At 34.2% G+C, this 20934-nt stretch overlaps 1 pseudogene; it reads right to left on the bottom strand.

Moving 5' to 3' along the window:
- Nucleotides 1–2813: 2813 nt before the first annotated feature.
- On the bottom strand, nt 2814–15983 carry LOC142526361 (phospholipase D gamma 1-like; annotated as a pseudogene).
- Between the last annotated feature and the right edge of the window lie 4951 nt (nt 15984–20934).

Here is a 20934-nt window from a genome sequence, read left to right as displayed (position 1 = left end):
TAAAAGTTTGTGTAGAAAAACTAAACTTTGAAAACACACTACACAGAAACCTAAAATTGGATAAGTTAGTAAATAAAAAATCATTTTCCCTAAATCATAATTCAGAAAGAATAAACAATAAAAGTTTTAGCTCTTGAAAGTTCAATCAAGGTAAGTTGTTTTCAAGCCAAGTAATATAATCTTATGCTTTTTCTCTGTTTTGAATATTCCTTTAATGAGTTCAATTCATTTTGATACATAATTTATGATATTTAAATGAATGAAAATGACTTAATTGATGCACAATCAAACTAAATAGTCTATTTTATTCTTAACCTAAAATGTTCTTAAGTCCAATTACAACTATTAAATTAAATTAGGCTGACATAATTTTTATTTTCTAAAGTTATTTGATTGCTTAGAAAATTTTAAATTAAATATTTAAAAAGCATCTTATTATAAATCAGTATATTAATCGTGTATAGGGTAAATAAATTAACATTTATTTTAAAATTATATTATGATAATTTACATTTACATGGCCTGTTGAATAATTTTTATAGATTTTGTCATTTCACTGATTCGTCGCGCTAATGAATCCCCTTCTTTTTGTGTTAAGAGAAATTATTTTTCAAATGGACCATGTATGATTTAAACTATTTTCAATAGTCATATATCAACATGATAATTTATTTATAGTTCATGTATCAAAATAACTCATTCTTTATTAATTATGTTCCCAATTTTTAAAAAGATAAAAAAAAATGTGGAAAAACCTGAGAAAAAGCGAGAAAGCAAGGAAAATAAATCCATCACTATAATGTAAACTAATATAATATTATCGACATATCAATAAAATAAGGTATATTACTCTTGGTGAGTTTGGAACTCAAACGTTCATTTTTCAATAGCTGTACAATGTATCAATTTCTCTCCAAGCTCGAGATCTTCGCTTCCAACATGCTCTCATAGTCATTATCCTGGTCACACGGTTGATAAGTGTTACCAAGTTCATGATTATCCCTAGAGCCTGTTGATGTACCGTATACTCACACTCAAGATGCAGCAGAAGTTTAAAATTTTTGTTTTTACGTTCAAATGTTTTTGACGTTTATGATTTAAATAAACATTCATAGAATGTTTAGTTCAATTTATCATTGCATGTATAACGTTGGTTCTAATTATTCTTTTTTTATGCGGATATAGTGCTTCTTGTAAATCCCTATGAATGAAACTTCTCATTTCTTCGATCGTCTAATCAAGTCCACAATCAGATAATAGATTTCTCGTATAGATCGTATTAGATAGGGATATAATCGAGTCGAGTCGAGCCGAGCCGAACTCTTGAATGTTTTAGCTTGGTTCGTTTATAATCGAGTCGAGCTCGAGCTTTATTTAACGAATATATGCATGGCTCACGAGCTTATTCAAGCCTTTATCGAGCCTAAACAAGCTTAATAAATATGAATTATACATTTAAATTTTCATTAAATTAATTAAAAAGTAAATTATATATTTAAAGAAAAATATATTATTTTTATTAAAATTTGTAAATTTATTAATAATAAATAGATTTAATAGATTTTTCTATATATTTCATAAATAGCATGCAAAATCAATAAATCAAATATCAAAACTATTATTTTTTCATCTAAAAAATTACTAATGAACTTACCAACGAACATGTTCACGAGCTAACGAGCCGAATACTGTAAAACTTGAGTTTGGTTTGTTTATCTTAACAAGCCTCATTAAACGAGCTCAAACGAGCTTTTATCGAATCGAGTTTCGAATAGCTCACAAACGGTTTGGTTCGTTTACATCCCTAGTATTAGATATCTAAACGAAATTTACGTCGAGATTAGATCACTGAAATTCTCAAAATTCAGCCTGCGATGCGACGACGTCGGGGCGTCGGTTCTATGGAAGAGGGTGGCCGAAATTTTTTCTTAAAAAACTTGGAGTGGCCAAAATTGTGAGGAAATCAACCTCTTGATCAAGAACGTCAAAACTCAAATCTGATTACATCTATCGGATCATGATAAGAGCATCTAGCAGTATCGTCGTATGATCCTCTAGGTATCACCGGTAGTGCGTGCAAGAACCTTAAGTTATAGTTAACGTATAGTACAGTCCTTTTAACTCATATATCTCGATCTAATCTGCAACCTAATGGTATGTCGAGTTGCAAATGAATTTGATAACTTTGTGTTATATCTTTGAGTAATAATAATGATATGATATGTGCAATTGAGGAGACACATTTTCAAAATGCACACGTCTTACTCTGGCTAGAGATTCCTTACACTATTAACGCACACGTCTTACTCTGGCCAGAAATTCCTTACACTATTAACTTGTCATATCACATATGATACATATAGCCATAGGTGAGTAGTGAATCCCCAACTACAATGCATTGACTTTTACGTATTTCGAAACTACACATAACATCGTCACCTGATGGCCCCTCAATTGAGTAGGTAAACGGATCAAAGTTCATGCTAGTACGAAGGGCCTCTCATTGTCGTGGATAAAAGGTAAAATGATATACAATCATAATAGCGTACTATTCCACTAGATAAGTGATAACAACTTGAAAAGTTTGAGGGAGGGTTGTTCAGTGCATCATCGAATGATCACTCATCTGTATGAATGGGCATATTAATACCCTTACCAATGAAACATGACATCTACATCATGATCTTACGTTGAGAGACAGAGCACATGGTACCTTTTGCAAATTCAAGAACTTTATCTATTCATCTTGAACGAGTATACAGATAAAGTAAATTTCATAATTGGATAAAAACGTAAAATATTATTAAAATAAAGATCGTTTTTACATCACACTCAATAAAGCTCAAACCATAAGTTGGTTAGCTGGACACCTACTCTAACCCTATTCGATTCGATTACACATAACTTAATCCAATCTAAAAGGTAAATATAAAAGAAAGCAGTCTGACGGGAAAAAAGAACTAATACTTCTCTTGTCCGAATCAATATTAAGCTAACAATGGATGACTCTTACACAGGGGAGAAAGCCGCAAGAAGTGAAGTTCTTTCATTATAACTACTTACAATGAAAGAAACAACAATTAAGTTTGCACACTTTCTACGCTTGAATAGAAACTTTTCTATGTATATAAAATTGGAAACAAAAAGTTAACCCCCAGATACAAAAGATACCAACAACTATATATAAACAAACAAAATAAATGTTGGCATCAAATTTATGAAAACAAAGGATTGCAGATAGAGTGCTTTGTCATATGGTTAGATTTTCTTGAATACCAGAAAAGGTGCCGATGATTTTGCCACCCATATCAGGGAATGTTTCACAGCCAGGAAGAGGCTTCACCTTTCCCATTCTATCAACCTCAACTGGATACTTGAGTAGATGGCCTATCATTTCACTTATTTCGTCAGCTGCAAATTGTTTCCAGTTCTGCTCACCCATCCATTTTATGCGTCTAGTGCATTCAACGCTTTCTGGATGCTCGAAACATTCCTCTAAAGTCCCCGTGTGTTCTGCCCATAGTGCCATCCTGTATCCATATATCTGGAGCAGAGAACAACTCTGGTTATCTTTGCATCCACGTCCATGATATGATTGAAAAGTAAGAAAATGATATACGTTAAAACTAGTGCATCAGAATTCATGCATGCAGAAACCTGTTGATAGATGTTTCGTGTCCCTCGAAGTCATGTGGATCCATGTACATATAAGTAGATATTTTTTCCCGGTTTCTGCAGCCTCGTTGATTTATACACGTTTCTGTTTAACATTCTAATTATATCGTTGTGAATATTTTATGATGACTAAATATGGGCCCTCCAAATTCACATTTAGTGGGATAACACTGTTGAATTTCAGAAAGTGAATTTAATAGGAAGGAATAAACTACAAATTAGAACAGTTCTTCCGCAATTTATTCTATTATTACTGTAATAAAAATCTTCACTAGACTAGACTGGTGAAAATAGCAACTAAAAGTCTGAAACGAATATGGCCTTGAAAACACAAATTACCATACTTTACCTCTCCGTGTGGAGATGAATGTCTCCGTGCCCATGTATAACGAGGTTGATATGCACCGATTGCGATTTCAGTATCTCTGGTTCCTTCTAGAGAGCGCTGATTGATGTAGCAGAACCAATCATCACATACTCATCGTCCACTATTATTCCCTTGGAGTGCACATAGATCATGAATCGCCGGTTTTTCTTACTAAGCTCCTGAATGGTGATAATAAAGGTTCACATGCATGTAAGCATGTTGAAACAAGTAAAATTAGAAGTAGTTAAGGATCAAGGAAACATACTTGTGGTGTATTTGCAAAAGATTCGTTTAAATCTGATGAGCCTCCGTTGTTGTTGTCAGCCTCACGATTCCCAAGACAAAAGAAATTTAAGTAATCCTGTGGTTCATACTCGTTCTCGAGTCCAACCTCTACTAAAGCCTTGTATATGGTTCCATACATCATTTGCATAGTGTTATACTGCAGACATGAGAAAATATTGTTAGCTTTTTCAAGTCATAACATCGAAAAAAGTATAGCAGCAGATATCTCAGATAAATAATTTTTTCAACTGCGTCTTAACGCAGTCAATAAAATTTCTAAAATATCTATACCTATTTATTATACAAGAACACCTGAACAAATAGTTTGATCTCTTTTATTCCACGGAAAACCTCTACACTTCTAACTAAGATGAATTTTATTTGGCCAAATTCTTCCATGGACATCTCTCTGGTAATATATATCAGTTTCTTCCTATTATCATGTCATTAACTCCCACTCTTCTCGGTTCCCTATACGATTTACCTTCATGTTCATCGTGTTTTAAATTTTTTGCGTGAGTATTTTTCAAGCGAAAAATTTTAAAATTTTCTATAAAAGTGTTTCTGTCGCAGTTAATAGCAACAATAGCTGACAAAATGAGTATAATTCTCATTATAAGCTTCTTTTTTTTTTAATAAGCAACGGTATTTTATTAATAATATGATAAGAAATAAGTACATCAGTAGATAGTGGACTAGCAGTCCACTTTCATCATGAAATACAAAATATCAATGTTGTATTACTGATATACATAAGCGCAGTCTCGCGAAATGTCAAATATCGAGACATTTTTGAAGTCATCATGAGCGCCGACCCACATAACCATTTTGATCTTAATTTTTTCCCAGCATTGTTCTCTTGTTTCTTTCTTATCATAAAAATTCTGCGATTTTTTTCCAGCCATACTATCCAGCATATGCAATGTACCACGACTTGCCAAAAAATTCTTCCTCTTTTACCTGTTAGCTGTCCTGAATCCATAGAGAATAAATTCCTTGTTGACTTAGGCATCACCCAAACCAATCCAAGCTCTTGCAAAGCTCTAGCCCACAATCCTATCGCGAATGGACAATGGATGAGCATATGATCCTGAGTTTTTGTTTCATTTCTACACAAGACACACCAATTTGGGCACATAGCAATTGAGGGCCACCTTTTTTGCATCATCTTCGAGGTCGGTGGCTTACCCTGAGTCGCTGTCCACGAAAATACCTGAATCTATTTTGGAACCGGGCCCTTCCAAATAATATGGAAGAGAGGAGAAACAGGGAAAGTAGTATGGGGAAAAAAAGACTCGAAGAAAGATTTTACTGAAAATAAACCAGAAGAATCCCCTCTCCACACACGAAAATCATCTACACCCTCAATCAACCTAATTCTCCCTAACACACCTAATAACTCGGACAACTCAAAAAGCTCGTCATCTCATCATAAGCTGATCATTGAAATAAATAAACTTGGGCCGTTTTGAATATAGAAACTATAGCTTAAAAAATCACTCCATTGATTTCAATTTCTCCGAGCAAGGAACTATTACAAAATCCAGAAGCCACATTTTCTGGCTTTTGAAAATCCATCAAATATCATTTAAAAACTTTTAATCAAATAACTTCTCTATCCAACACATTCTTCATCTCTTTACATATGTTTAATATTTTGAACGTGCATATCATGCATCTCCTTCCTTTTAAACATAGAATCATGCTAATATCCTACAATTTGTGTTTTAATATTGCCATTATGCAGCTTCATATCATGTCAATTTCGTCGTATTTATTCAAGTCAATGCACATACATTATACTTGTATGCATGAACTCAATTCCTAGTTTTAACAATGCAAAATTCCGCCTGGAAGTATATCTTTCACAGATGTACTTTGAAAGTGAACTTGCAGAAAACATATGATACTATACATTGTGACTATATTAGAGAGGCGATGACTTGGTTGCAAATTCCGGAGAAATTTATTGATTGAGTTATGGAATGTATCTCCACCACCTCTTTCTCAATTTCCATTAATTGGCAGCTTCATGGTTTCTTCCAAAGAGCAAGAGGTCTCCGATAACTTCTTGTCCATTTTTGTTTGCTATTTGCTTGGAGGGATTGACGAGGAAACTTAATTCTCTTGGTAGAGAGCCAAGGTACAAACACCATTCCAAATGTTCTCGCTTTAAAATCACACTTTTGACATACGTCGAGATCTATTACTTTTTTGAAGAGGAGATGTGGATAGTGTTCGGACAATTATGTTGTGTTTTGATGAATTTGGGCGGACTGCTGGGTTGAGAGCCAATTTTACTAAAATCGAAAATTTATTTAGCAGGTGTGGATACATTGTCTCGAAAAGAGATTCTGCAGATTGCGGGGTTCCAGGTAGGGGTATTCCCTTTCAGATATCTAGGAATTCCCTTATCCATGGAAAAGCTTCGTGTTGTCGATTATGGTGTTTTAGTTGACATTAAATCAGAGCGTATTACAGCTTGGACAAGTAAAACATTGTCTTACGCGGAGCTTACAAGTGTTGTCATTCAAGGGATAAAATGCTTCTTGCTTAAGATTCTCCCCGTTCCTTTTGGTATCATTAACAAAATTTACTTGCTGTGTAGGAAATTTGTCACGCCCTAGGGACAGGACTGCCCGACACCGGTGTTGCTCTCAAATTTACATTCGAAAACAACAAGCCTCAGAAGTACAAATTCATAAACTAGTCTTTTATTCATAATAATGAATATTTCATTGTCCGATACAAACTCAAATAACTAATATTTTTCAGCGGAAATGTAAAACCAGACATATCAATGTTTTAACAGATGCAGCGGAACATAAAAACATAAATTCAAACTGAGAAGTAACAGCCTTCTTCACCAGCCCCAGAACTGATTATGCTCTTCTTCTAACGTTTCTTCCTCATTCTTATCTGAGATAGGTTTGGTGGGTGAGTGATATGGTTGTCACTCAATAAGTGGGGGCGAGAATAACTCACAGTTTTCAAAAACATTTTCAATAGAAACAATAATACAAATAATATACAGAAACTCTTACTTCCAGAACAGGAATCAGTATTCAGGAATAACAGGTTTCAGAACAGAAATCAGAACTTAAAATTTAGCAAGCAAGCACTGAGCACGTTTGTGAATTTCATGGCTAAACTGATATCAGTCCCCTATATGTTCTCTCCTCTAAAGGGTGAGGCCAGTAATCAGAAATCAGGAATCATGAATGTTTCAGAATATATATTCCTACCATTAGTTCACTAGGTTTCAGTGCTTCAAAAACCAGATATCAGAAATAAAAAATACATATACTTTGCTTCAAAACAGAAATTATCAAATTGGTTTCAAGATATTTATACATAAGCCCACTTACCGTAATTTGCTAAAATGTTTCGGTTGAAGTCTGGAATTTGCTTCGTCTCGCTACTGGACTTTTCTGCTCGAATTTCAAGTGATAACTCAATATTTGTGTAACACCATTTCAAAGATTTGAGGGTGTTATATATAGGCAAAATTCTGAGTGTTCGCCTCCCAATGAATGGCTATAATATGCCATTAGATGCCATTAACAGCCTTTATTCCATGTTAAATGCTTCAGTTACAAGTCATAAGCAGAATCAGTAGCTGTCTGCTGGAATCTCGCGCTACTGAACACTTCTGCTGCTGGATTCTATATGCTGGTAGTTGCTGCTGAAATTGTTAGCTTCTGCTGAAATCTTTGCATTGCTGTTGAATATTGCTAGCTGCTGCAAAAAGCTAGTTATTGCTGGAAATTCGGGTTCTCACAAAATTCTTGTGGACAAGTAATCATCCTTCGATTGCTTGGTCCACATTTTGTCATTTTGGGTATCAAAAGAGAATGGTGGAATGGGACTACGAGATTTGAGGTCGTAGAATAATGCTATTCTTGCCAAGACTTTATAGAATATCCAAGAAAAAAAAGACACCTCGTGGATCAAATATTAATCAAATTTTTCTTCGAGGGAGAAGTATATTGGACCGAATAATACATAAGAATGATTCGTGTCTTGTTAAGAAGATCTTTTCAATCCAGGATGATATACTAGTACATGGCTCAGTGGATGACTCTATAGCAATTTTGAGTCATTGGATTGAGGGAAAGAATGATATGTACAAAGCGTACAGTTTCTTTTTGCCCAAATTATGGAAACTGGCCTTGGATGTCGTTGGTGAGGAAGAATTGCCGCTGATGAAGAATTTCTTTCATTCACATCTCTGTTATAAACAGAAAAATGGACTTTGACACATGACTACAAATCCTGGTCAGCAAACAATTAGAATATCTCACATTTGCCTTGATAATAACTTTTCTCCTGCATGAAGGAAGAACACCTACCACTTTGCAAAATGCTATCCACTGTAGCAATGTTTCTCCTCAGATCTTTAAACTGTTATCAGCCTAAGTGCCACATTTCAACTGTAGCTAGACGTAAGGCATTCTCGAGACCTATTCATGGTATTTAAAAAATAACGTATTTCAGAATATTATGAACAATAAGAAAAGCATGCATAACTAGCTGCATTAAAAAATGAATTTGATATCTTATACAGGATAATAATTTTAAAGAGATAAAACAGGAATAGATTTTTTTGGTCACTGGGAAAGTGAGAACCTACCTGCCAAAAAAGAATTCTTTGAGTGGCAGTACTGGTAGGAACCCCCTCAGGCCACATTGGAATGACAATGAATACAGAGAACCTCTCCTTTGCCCTGATTTTGTTTGCAATCTTCAGAGCAATTTCCATGGGAATTAAATTGTTTGCCCCTAATAAACAAAAGGAAACACTCCTTATATAGTTCTATGTTTTAACACCGAATAAACAAAGGAAAACCAGAAATCAAACCTTGAAAGCAATCAAAGAAAAGTTAAACAATTTGGGTCTGAATTGTCATAAAATGATTACATGTGCATATTTTATACACAAAATAATATGAGCTCCTTACCCAAGTCCTTATAATTATCCCAATTGAAGGATGAACCAATGAAATACTGATTCTCGATGTAAATGAAACGCTGTGCTGCACGAATTGCCTCTACATAAGCTGTATGTATGCTCATATCTATGAGCACATTCTTCCCACAAACCAGATTCTGATTCAGTGCAGCAAAAGTATTAGATCATGAATATTCTCAAAGATAAATAATAGATAAAATATTGCTTACCCTGTCTGTTGCTTCCTTTGGATCCTTGGGAAAACCTTTAACGGAGTTGGAGTCAATTGAACGAAAAACCTATATATGCAACAGATTTAGTTGAAACAATGGCTTGCAAAAATTTGAAGTTTGGGAACAAAATGGGAAACATCAAAATATCATACTTGGACAAAGGCTGGCAACCTCCGCTAATCCCAACATGTCCGGAATCCTTTCAAGCTTGAGTAAGCTATCATCATACAAAGCTTTCATTTTCTGAAAACTACTACGCTGCTTTGAGGCCCTCTTCCATCGCTCCTCAAAATTCGTTAAGATATCATATGCAGCCGGACCATCGATTCTACAGTGTAAATCATGCCAAGGCTCCCGTGGACAACCAACAGCAGGCCCCTATTTTTGTTTTATTGCAATTATCAAGAAAAAATTGTATGAACCTCTTATCTTGTAACTTATTTAGAGACTAAGAAAATGATGGTTGATCGTTGCTTCGTTGCAAGTTTGTGGAATCGAGATTCGTAGATTGGGTCACGTTACCGGCGGAAGGAAGATCAGGGGGAATACTTGTGATGTGGGATCCTAGAGTGGTCTCAGTAACTGACAATTTGATCGGGGATTTCTCAGTCTCTATTGAAATCAAGTGGAAAGATGACATCAATTGGTGGTTCACAGCAGTGTACGGTCCTTGCAAGCCAAGACAGCGAGATTTTTTCTGGGATGAATTAGCGGGTTTGAATTCCATTTGTGGAGAGAGGTGGTGCGTAGGCGGAGATTTTAATGTGGTTCGTAACTTGAGCGAAAAAATGAACAGCAACTCATATACCACTAGTATGCACTGTTTTGACAATCTAATAGAGGAATTGAATCTGCACGACCCTCCTCTACTGAATGCTAGGTTCACTTGGTCCAATTTCAGGGCCAATCCAATTTGTTGCAGACTTGATAGGTTCTTCATATCAGGGGGATGGATGGACATCTTCCCTTCAATCAGACAGACATTGCTACCGAGAATTACATCGGATCACTACCCTCTTTTGTTAGACACTGCGAGATTGAGATGGGGTCCTTCACCGTTCAGGTTCGAGAATGCTTGGTTGTCGCACTACAAATTCAAAGACGAAGTCGCGGCATGGTGGAATACTGGTATCACACAAGGGTGAGAGGGTTTCAGGTTCATGAGTAAACTCATACAATTAAAATGAAGTGTCAAAAAATGGAACGTTGAGGTCTTCGGTGATGTGAATGTCAGAATCTCGGAGTTGCAAAATAAAATTTCACAATTGGACGCGAGAGAGGAGGGGGGAAATTCGTCTGCCAACCTACAAGAGCACCGAAGAGAAGCAAGATGTGAGCTGGAAACCTTAAACATCCGAAAATTTCAAATGGAGAGTCAAAAAGCAAAAGTGAAATGGCTCAAAGAAGGAGACCAAAACACTAAGTTCTTCCACTCATTATTGATTGGCCGAAGGAATAGAGCAATGATTGAAAAGATAGAGTTGGAGGATGGGTCTTTGGTTTCAGAAGAAGAAGAAATTGAGAACAAAATTGTTGGTTTTTACAAAAATCTGTATAGGGCATCGGAAGGAGACGGTACGGACATTGAGGGGTTGGAGTGGAGGCCATTAGATTCGGTTGATGCAGAACGCTTGGAGGTTAACTTTTCGGAGGATGAGATCAAAGGAGCAGTGTTTGACTGTGATGGAAACAAAGCACCGGGGCCGGATGGTTTTACGTTGGCCTTTTATCAGAAAAATTGGGATACGGTTAAAGCGGATCTTATGAAAGTGTTCGCTGAATTTTTTGAGGGAGGAATTGTCAATGCATCTACGAATGAAACCTATATCTGCCTTATACCAGAGATACAAGAGGCGATGAAGATTAAAGACTTTCGACCAATCAGTCTGACAACAAGTTTATACAAAATTTTGGCAAAAATCTTGACAAACAGATTGAAGGTGGTGATGAGCAACACAATAGCGGAAAATCAGTTCGCATTCATAAAAGGAAGACAGATAGAGGATTGTTGTCTAATCGCCAACGAAGTTGTGGAGGAGTATAGAAGGAAAAAGAGGAAAGGGTGGATATTGAAAGTTGATTTGGAAAAAGCTTACGACAATGTGGACTGGAGATTTGTTGATTTTGTTCTTACTAAGAAAGGGTTCGGAGAAAAGTGGAGGAAGTGGATTAAGGGATGCATCTCTAATGCTTCGTTCTCGATTTTTATCAATGGAAGGCTGCGGGGGAAGTTTAAAGGGGAGAGGGGTCTCAGACAAGGAGACCCTTTATCTCCTTTACTGTTTAATCTGGTTATTGATGGTTTGGGGCGATTAGTCGACAAGGCCAAGGCTGAAAATGTTGTAAGAGGACTTGTGGTTGGGAGGGATAAAATCGAAATTTCACACATCCAGTTTGCTGATGACACGCTATTCCTTGTACAATCCGAAAGACATTTGCTGGAAGTGGTGGGCTTATTGAAATTGTTTTGTATGAAATCTGGTCTCAAAATCAACTTCGAAAATACCTCAGTTTTAGGTTTGAATTACTCGGATGACGATGTTGACAAAGTGGCAAGAAGTATTGGGTGCAAGAAAGAGCAATGGCCGATTAAGTATCTTGGGGCACCTTTGGGAGGTAATCCAACGAAAATGGAATTCTGGGAACACGTGATTAAAAAAATGTCTAAAAAATTAGCGAGTTGGAAAAAGTCATTCATAACAAGAGGAGGCCGGTTGACCTTGATTAGATCGGTCCTAAGTGCCATGCCAACTTACTTTATGTCCCTCTTCAAGGTACCTAATCGAGTGGCAAAGCTTATGGAAAAACTGATGAGGGACTTTTTGTGGGATGGACCCGACGGGGAGACGCACTCCCATGTTGTCAGTTGGGAACAAGTGTGCAAGCCGAAAGAGAGAGGAGGTCTAGGTTTGGGGAACATTCGGATGAGAAATTTGGCGCTTCTAGGCAAATGGTGGTGGAGATGCGCGGTGGAACATGAACCTATGTGGAAAAATGTTTTGGTAAAGCATCTACGGGACTCAGGATAATGGAAGCGACGTAAAGTTGGTAAAGAACTCGACTTTTAGAAGCTCATGGAAGTTTATTTCTCGTTCTTACTCGAATTGTCACCAGTTGATTGGCACGGTGCTTAAGGGGGGGAATTTCCTACGTTTTTGGGAGGATAGGTGGGTGGGTGTGGTGTCCTTTAGAGAGTTGTTTCCTAATCTTTTCCGTCTTTCACTGTCGACTAACAAGCCAATCAACCACTTCTATTTTATTTCCGCCTCTCAGGGTGTGTCTAACTTTCAGTGGGATGTGAGGTTCAGAAGAGGGTTAAATCAGTGACCTATTAGGTGTCTTAGACTCAGTTAGGTTGTGCGTGGGATTAGGGGATGTTCGGGTTTGGTTAGGTGATCCTTCTGGTGTTTTTTCTGTGTCATCTCTTTATAACTCTTTCTTCCCAGACAACTCAATTAATGTTTTCCCATACTATTCTAACATTTGGCAAGTACCTATACCACTAAAGGTAAAGGTGTTTTCTTGGATTGTGGCTTTGGGTAAATTGCAGACTTGTGATGCGGTGCAGAAACGAATGCCTGGCATTATATTATCACCACAGTGGTGTACTCTATGCAAGGAAGCTGACGAAGACCATGATCATATTTTATTGCATTGTTCATTTGAGACTAGAATCTGGAACAAAGTTATGCGACACATGGGATTCGAGTGGATTTTCCCAAGAGGATCGAAAGATTTGTTCATAATGGAGCCGGGCTTCCTTAAGGGGAAGGGACAGCATACATTTTGGTATATAATCGTACACTGAATCTTTTGGTCTATCTGGTTGGAGCGGAACAGTAGAATCTTCAGGGAGATAGAAGACTCGTGGGAAGAGTTATGGGAGAAAATCAGATTCAGAGTGGCGACATGGACAATCAATGTACCACAATTTCAGCATCTGACGGTCTCGGACCTTGCTAGGGATTGGAGTTTTATCTATTGCTAGCTAACTTTTGATAAAATGCTATAGGGTTACTACTGTGGAAGCATGAATTCTATGTATTGTGGACCGCTCATCCACTTAAGTTGTAACAACCTTTTATAATATATTAAATCATAGTTTCTGATCAAAAAAAAAAAAATTAGAATGTTGAATAAAATTTCAACACAGCTTATAAAACATAACACTACTTACTGTATATCAAATTAGCGCGCACACACCAACAAAACCTAGAAGATGATTCAGGAAACAGGTAAATGCATGATGAAATGGGTAAAAATTTGACAAAAGAATACCGTGTAATTAGGATTGTGATGGTCATCTTTGTGAACACTTTGTAATGTGCTAAATATTGGGTGTTTTCTGGTATCATATCGTCCCTTGCATAGGTCAAGGCCTCCAACAAACGCTATGACCTTCCTCCGAAAGTTGCCTGCATCAGCATCTATTATCACACTCTTCTGATGATGAGTATATTTTGTTCCTGTTTCCTGATGATAAAGCGGAACTTTAAACATGACACATTTTAAACCTTATACAAATGTTGGACTCATTCATTCCTAGGTGCACATTTTGCAGTAAATGACATCGAACTTTATCTGAAAATGCAACGAGATGTAGAATCGAACCTGCTGTTTGACCCAGCTACCTTTCTTCGCAGTTGTGGACATAAGAGTACTTGAACAGATGAATGCTTGAAAAAGTTGTGTGTATCCTCATCACCTGTATCCATTATGCCTTCCTGAAAGTCACACACAATGAAAAATATGCCACCATGTTAAAAGTGCACTATATTACAACAGGAAAACAATGTAGCTACTGACTAAGAAAATGTAAGCCCGCAAAATTTAGCCTGTTTATGATTCTTAATCGATATTGATCCGCTTTTCTACATCATAAGCAGTCTCCCAATTAGAGGCTAAGTAACAGTTTTCTCCAAAATGAACTAAATTTTTCAGGAGCAACATCAGAAATACAATCTTTGAACTCGAAGCACGAATCCTTCAAATGTCATTAATTTTTTGAACATATAAAATCTCAGGCTGAATGCTATTAAATTGCAGAGTATATCAAGAAAGTATAACATCAATAAATAGAAAAAGATTTCACCAAATGATTCAATAGTTATGCAAAAAATAGCCATCACAGACAAGATTCTTACATGTTTGTACCCCAACAAACTCCGAGATGTTGGATCATCCCATACAAGGATCAGCACCCTCACACCCTCTTGAGACTTGGCTTTCAAAATCTCGCCCAACGTGCTATTTGTTACATTCGAATCGCCTCTAACAAGTTGAACTAAGTGATAAACAGACCACCCTGTTATGTAAATTAGTCGACGAGCTTGGCTGATTGCAACGAAAATATCATGCCAACAAGATCCTGGAACATACTCTTTGCCGCCAGCAATATACAAAGTTGGGAACATATGATCATCGAAATGGGCATCTTGATAAAGGGTCACCTTCCACCCTCTCCTAAGTGGAAAATAAGTACGAGGAACACCCTGAAATGTACGATCCGACTCCACTCCCACTCCGCCATGGTAAAGGGGGACAGGTACATTTTCGATTATTATGTACTGAATGGACAAACTCAAAATTGCCCCTTCATTACATGGCTTCCCATTCGCCCCGAGTATTGGATAAGTACCTTCTATTCTCACACCCGATATTATCTCCTCTACAGGGATTCCGACGGCCCCAATAATCTGAGATCCCACAACATCACTATCTTTAACCACAAATTGTATTTCTGCACCGTAATGTGCAACTGGAACATGAAAATGTTGTTCCCAAACTGGGTTCTCAGTGTTCTTAATCAAAAAAATCTACCGATCACAGCATTGGATACCACAATTGTAACATATGGGTCAGTTGTCACCTTGTTAGACGTGTTTCCATCAACCTTACCGCCAAATTTTACAGACAATTTCCCAAACATATCACCTAAGCCCTAGTGAAATGAATCCATATTTGGAAGATTTTTTGCTTCTTTCACCCAAATATCTAAATTTCCATGCAGCAATAATACCTTAAGTGACCCTGAAGAGGTCTTGAAAGGCACATGCTCCACACTCTGGCCATGCTGTGACCCCTCGGACATGGATTCAGAATAAGGAAAATGAGCCATTTTTTCGACACTACTTCACAGTTGAATTTGAAACAAGATTGCGTATAACTTCGAAAGGAATGATCAAGAACACAATGAACAATCCAAAAGATCTAACAATACCTAAGATTGCTGAAATAATAGCCACCGAAACTATCAAGATTCAACCTTTATCAATTTATGCAACCACAACATTATTTCAAGAAAATAGCAAAAGACATGAATCTACATTGAAATGGGATATTGCAAGTCATCGAAACAAGAATATTTCACAACTAAACAGATCCAAGAATCCAAAATATTCTTGTGGGAAGCGGATAATCATCACCCTATAAGCCAGCAGTGAAGAAGACCTGCAATATGTAAGTCAACAATCCAAATACAGAATCAAGAACAAAACTAAGCTGTCTAAATTAAAAGATTTTAATAATTCTGTAAATTTTAAAATTTATATTTTTAGATATTCTACCTAGGTTTAGTGGTATTTAAAATAAATTTTATAGAGTTCTAAAAAAATAAGTGGTATTCATCATTCACTTTAAAAACTATAAAAGTCTAGATATGTTCAAATATTTAATAAAATTTTAATAACTTCATGAAATTAATAGTATACAAATATTAAAGTCTAAAGTACAAATATAAATCGTCAAAATTCTTTTTGATTCAACCCAAAAAATTTGGATAAATTGTTAGAATTTCTAACTCATACACAAGTTCTTTCTTTCACTCTGTCACCTCACACCACTTCTCTTATCATCTTCTCTCCTTTCATTTATCTCTATCACTATTTTAATTTTCAAAATTTATCTCTATATTCATTTTCTTTTTTTCCTTTTCAATTTTTTCTGTTTGATTGCTCATTAATAAATTTTTTTAATATCCTCGAAAATTTTGAATTCTAAAATTGATTTTGTGATTTTAATTTATGATTTATATAAATTAATATAATATTCAAAATAATAAAATATGATCCAAAAAATAACATCGCTTAATTCTTAATAGTTGAATAGTCTCACAATAAACATGATAAAAAATAAATAAAAATTAAGACTTTAAGTTATTATTCAAAAAAAAATTATGATATAATTGACAAAATAATTTATTTTTTTTGTTGTTTAAAAATGATAATTTATTTCTTTATTTTATGATTTCTAATATCGAATATATATATATATATATATATATATATATATATATATATATGTATATTATCAATTCTAACACAATATACATAGATATATTTTTAAAAATTTATGAACATACAGGGACGGACCTATGCTTGGCCCGTCCTAAGCTGTAGCTCAGGTCAATTTTTTTTACAAGGAGTTATAGAGATTCGAGTCAATTCTAATTTTTTTTTGTAAATATATATAGAGATTTAAGCATTGTCTAATTTTTTTTTAAAGATATCACAAGTGCAAATAACTCATAAAAGTTAATATCTAGAATACTTATTTAACTTTCAAAGTGAATAAATGTAGATTTTCGATATTTCAAAGGGGGTTTGGTGCAAATAACTTATAAAAGTGATAAATTTATTTTATCAATTCTTTTATTTAATAGAATTTAATTTCGAAAATACATTTAAAATATATTAAAAATAGTTTTAAAATGTAAATTTTGAATCTAAGTGAAAATTGTCTTATATTACACGGGTTACATATTAATTTAAATAATATATAAATTTTAAAAATGATATTGATTAAACTTCTTTTTTGAAAATTAACTCTTCTACGCTAGGAACAATATGTTTTTTTAAAAAAATACCAATGTAATTTTGCTAACTATTTTTATATTAATATCTCATATTATATATATATATATATATATATATATATATATATATTAACTTATTATATTAAGTTCAAGCCCACCTCAACTTTAATTTCTGGATTCGTCCCTGCGAACATACATATAAACCACATATATATGCATATACATGTAAAGATTAAATGATTTAACTTCTAAATAAATAAATTTATTTACTAATATAAATTTTAAAAATATATTTCAAACTGAATATGTTATCTATGTCAATTAGTTATTAGTTTAAAAAAGTCAATAAAAATAATATGTTATAATTAGATACAAAATATATAGAATTTTATATAAACATTTTTTTTATAAAATTCTATAAAAATCTTGCAAAAAAATTTACAAGAATCAACATAAATCTACCCTTGTAAATGAGATACAGAGTTTTAAAATATTGTATTAAAATTTAAAACCATAAAAATAACGTAGAAATATTCAAATATAAATACTATAGATATAGTATAGATAGCTAATGTAGACAGTATAGATATATCATAAGGTGATAATAAAAGCAGAAGTCGATGTACTAATAAATGAGATACAGAGAGATGGATAGATCACTGAGTGGAAATGCATAAAGCGTTGAATATTTCCCTCGAATCCATGGTCATACTTCAAGCACCAAGTCTGAAAATGAAAGTTGGAGAGCAAAAAAAAAAATTTAATTTTTTATAAGGACAAGAGTAAATATTAGGAGAGAAAAGTGAAAAATATATATTTATTTTTAAGTCTCTGGTTAATAAAATTAAAACTGATAGTATGCAACGAGAGAAGAACTTTTGGAGTTTGGCAAATATTTTATTCGAGTATATGTGCATTTTGTAGTTCTACAAAAATAGGCATAAAACATCACGGCTTTGTTTGAGATCAATGCTATTTTTTGTGGTTATCGTGCAAAAGGGTATTTTTTTGAGAAAAATAAATAAATAGGTGTTTGTTTGGGTAAAAACAGATTAGTAAGTCTCTTGTGAGACGGTCTCACGAATCTTTATCTGTGAGACGGGTCAACCCTACCGATATTCACAATAAAAAGTAATACTTTTTCATGGATGACCCAAATAAGATATATGTCTCATAAAATACGATCCGTGAGACCGTCTCACACAAGTTTTTGTCAAAACATAAATGAGAGAAATAGTAAAAAATAATATTTTTTTGTTTTCATAACCATATTTTTAAAAATGGTCTTCTTTACTCTACATTTTGCAATAGTCTTTTATAATTTAAAAAAAAATCCTATATACACACCTTTTTTAATTCTAAAATTCCCAAATGAAAATACTGGGACGTGTTTCATGACGGCAAAAAAAAAATATATCATTTTTTTCCTGTTCCGAATGCTACAAAAATGTTCCAAGGAACAATTCGAAGTTAGAAATAATTTTTATTTTCAAAAATAACTTTTAACCCTTTCTCATTTACTTTTGAGTTTTTTTGTGATCACACATGTTTCCTTTTTTTGCATACTTCATCTTTTTAATTATCTACGATTCTTTTCTTAGAGCTGAATTCTTGCCTTCAGTTTGTTTGGTCTAATTTATAATACATTAGTTTATTTGGATAATACTTATTTATATGAGTAAATATATTTTAATAAATTATAAATTGTTAATATGAGTTATTCTATAATTATATTATAATATTTGGTTATATTCTAATTACGCTTGTGTGCTCATGCAAAATAATGTAAACAAAATCACCAAGGTTATGAAACTTAATAACATGACTGAAGGTGAGTTTACAAAAGTATAATTAGAAAATCTTATAAACTCACTGTTTGCACATTTTTAATGGAATGCAGACGTGCTAGGTGCTAAAAGTAGTGATTTATGTAAAAAGCGTGAAAATCTAATTTTTATAAATCAAACGAAAGTGAACTCTAAATTTGATCATTATAGTTCTAATCTCCTAAAATGATATGCCCTAAAAACAAATGAATAAAATGGAAAAATGATGAAATAAATCCCAACATAGTTTTGAATTTACAAAACAACATAAATTTACCAAATACTACAAATTATAATAAACTTGACGAAATAAACTAGAATAAAGATGCTGTAAAACTAAAAATCCAAATGAAATTGTAGGAAAACTTAAAACATAAAAGATTGAAATTTTCAAAGAATTTGCAGATTTTTTTGTTGTTGAATTGAGTTGTGTTTCTCTCTTCGACGCTGATCTAGGGAATCCCTTTCTTGGTTTGTCTGCTTCAAGGCCATCCAATAACATGATCAGTACTCCAGTTGATGCTTTACCAACAATTGGTTCAACTCCCCTTTGGAACGAGGGTATTGCTTTGTCGACCCCTGTTGCGAGTTCCACTGCTCTGCATGTTCATTTTCCATTCTCTATGATCATTGGTAGCTTTCATGCCCCTTTCTTGAATCTTATGTCATAGTATTCGATTTCTTGATCTATGAAATTAGTCAATGCATTATTTGGGCTTGTTGTGAAATATGATTACATGGAGTTGTTTGTTTCCTTGATTCAATGAGTCTTAATTTAACGTCCAAAAATCAGTCTACATAAACCGCATGCATGTAAATTATTTAAATTGCTTTATTTAATTGATTTTAAATGCTTAAATTATACATATTACATGATTAAATGTTTAGATTGCATGGTTCCATGAAATTAAGGATTATATCCGGATATTCGATATTAGGCTAGAGAAAGGAGACCCGAGACGACTAAGATGATAGATATTTTTGATAAATATTTTTAAGGCTCGATAATATGATTAATTAGGATTAAAATTTTCTAAAAATACTGGAGTCCGAATATTATACGAGACGAGCCCGATTTTATCCGGGAAGCCGGTTTTAGTCAAACGAAGGACTTTTAAAGGCCCAAAAATTATTATCTTCGAAAACGAATTTTTGTAAACTTTTATTTTATATTAAATGTATATCCAGGACGGTAGGCTAGGGTTTGATTCAGTTGGGGTCCGCGCTGTCTTGAGGGTGGTTCGAGGTTGGGAAATCGTGACTCGATTTAGAGGCTAGGGTAGGGTTTTGGCTAGGAGAATAAAAGTGGCTCGAACCATGGGTCCACGGGGGTTGGTTCGTGGCTCACGAGGATAGTTTAGGTATTAAAAGTCTATGTTTAAAATTTGGGATGAAAAATATTAAGTTTTGAATTGATTCGGGTTTAAAACGCTTCATAGTTTAGTTATTAAGTTATTAAATAGAAAGACTCGGGTTTATGCCAAAGGAAAATATTAGAAGTCAAATTTAAGTTTCTATGATGCTATGGGTTAGTCTCGGTCAATAAAAGCAAGAAAAAGTCAAAATCGGGAATTTTGGAGTCCAGGGGTAAAATGCTCATTTTACGTCCTGGATAGTGCGAAAGGTCTGACAGTGTCTCGAAGAATGATAATACATGCTAAATGATATTTTAAAAATGTTTACGATGAAATATGATATTTTTATGATGTATGCAAAGACTGTATGATTTTCCCAAAAAAATGTTATTTTACGATTTTGAAGGATATGTATGATATTTTAGAAAT

The sequence above is a fragment of the Primulina tabacum genome, chromosome 15 (genome assembly GCF_025594145.1).
Source record: "Primulina tabacum isolate GXHZ01 chromosome 15, ASM2559414v2, whole genome shotgun sequence".
Classification (NCBI taxonomy): Eukaryota; Viridiplantae; Streptophyta; class Magnoliopsida; order Lamiales; family Gesneriaceae; genus Primulina; species Primulina tabacum.
Note: the sequence above shows the minus strand (reverse complement) of the source record. Positions and strands in the feature narration are given on the sequence as shown.